At 34.6% G+C, this 2004-nt stretch overlaps 1 pseudogene; it reads left to right on the top strand.

The window, feature by feature from the left end:
* The first annotated feature begins 211 nt into the window (after positions 1–211).
* Positions 212–1401, top strand: LOC125827383 (pectinesterase-like; annotated as a pseudogene).
* The last annotated feature ends 603 nt before the right edge of the window (positions 1402–2004 follow it).

The raw sequence follows: 2004 nt of genomic DNA, 5'->3' as shown, positions 1-2004 counted from the left end.
GAAGCCTTTAAAAATGACATTTTACAATAAAAACATGCAGGAAAAAGTATACCTTTACTACAATTTAAAGGAGAGATATTTTGTTAAGCTTGAAAAATACTACAATATTAATAAAGAGTAGATTTCTTCCACTACCAAGAAGAATTGTTGCATGCTCGTCACATTCAGTGACTCAAAGAATTTCACTTCTTTTATGTTCATCACCTTTTCGATGGCCATCTCGAATAGTTCTTGCGGTATTCTTCTTTCATATCACTAGATTAATGTAGTTGTAACTCTTGTCCATAAACTGATCAGATTTTTTTAAATTTTCAATGCAGGGAATATAATGGAGGTATTTGTTGCTGCAACTATAGTTGTATGTGTTCAAAGCCAACTGATAACGGAAACACCTTATAATGATGTTGTTTCTAAAGATGGGACCGGGAATTTCAACACAATTGTTGGAGCAATATTGGCGGCCCCTGATCACAGTGTGAAGCCATTCTTCATAAAAATCAAGAAAGGCATGTATCGGGAATATATTAGAGTTGATAAAAAGAAGACTAATATATTCTTGATAGGAGATGGGATGGATACTACGATAATAACAGGTAATAGAAGTTTTATCGATGGAAACAAAACCTATGATACCGCAACCGTTGGTAAGTCCCTCTCTCTCTCTATATATATGAATTTTATTAATTTTGATGAATTATAATTGTTTCTTCTTATTTAATTTGTAGGGGTTCTTGGTGATGGCTTCACAGCCCAAGACTTAACTTTTAGGAATAATGTCGGACCAATAAAGCATCAGGCAGTGGCATTAAGAGTTGAAGCAGATTTGGCATCTTTTTATAGATGTCGATTCGATGGGTATCAAGACACTTTGTATGTGAAAAGGCAACATCAATTCTACCGAGACTGTGAAATCTATGGCACAATAGATTTCATATGCGGTGACGCGGCGGCCCTGTTCCAAAACTACTTGATTGTAGCACGCGTTCCATTGGCCAAGCAATATAACACAATCACAGCCCAGAAGAGAGAGTTTGAGGACGTTCCAACCGGGATAGTGCTTCAAAATTGCACTATAAATGCTACCGAGATAATGTCACAACGTATTTAGGTCGACCATGGGGTATATTTTCTAGGAATGTGATAATGGAAAGTTACATCGGTAACTTGATAGATCCTAGAGGATGGGTTGAATGGATTGAATCGGCAAATAAATCTGTTAGCCGCCGGCCATATTATCTGGAGTACAAGAACAGAGGACAGGGTGCTGTCACAAAGGGACGTGTGACATGGGCATCCGTCACTAGTGATCCAGATATTGCATCAAAACTCACGGTTAGGAACTTTATAAATGGTGACCAGTGGATTCCCGCCAATATCCCTTATTACCTAGATTTATCTTGAACAACAATAAGTTTTATTGTATCCCTAGTAGTTATTATCAGATTATAAAAACAGTACTACTATGTACGTATGTTGTTTTATTTGTCAAATGAATTGATTATCTAATTTTAAATTCGGTCTTCACGTAATTTATTGTTGCCATTGTCCAACTAATCGACTGACCATTAAATCATAAAAAAGGTACATATTTACAGAAACCTATTGTGTCGGACACCAAATAATGTGGTTAGAATGACTCTTAGGATGACCAAGAGAAACATAACTTAAAAATTATAGTCACATGTACACTTCATTTTAGCAGGAATTTATTGAGTTCGGAACCTAAATAAGCCACAAAAATATAAAAGTGACCAAAATAAGTCACTACTTTAGTAAGTAACTAAAATAGGCTTAGTGGAAGAAAAATTCCACTTTATCTAATATTCTAAACGTTTTCCGTTAGTCTCATAACGTGTATATTTTAATATATAACGGAACTATTTCCTACACTTTATAAAATGAAACTATTTCTTACACTTTATAAAGTGTAAGTTTTTCTTACACTTTGTAAAGTGGAACTTTTTCTTACACTTTATAAAAAGTTACTTTACCTTTTCACTTTCT

This window comes from Solanum verrucosum, unplaced genomic scaffold, assembly GCF_900185275.1.
Source record: "Solanum verrucosum unplaced genomic scaffold, falcon-dt-bn FXZP01000138.1, whole genome shotgun sequence".
NCBI lineage: Eukaryota > Viridiplantae > Streptophyta > Magnoliopsida > Solanales > Solanaceae > Solanum > Solanum verrucosum.
The sequence above is the reverse complement of the archived record's forward strand: the minus strand, read 5'-3'. Positions and strand labels throughout refer to the sequence as shown.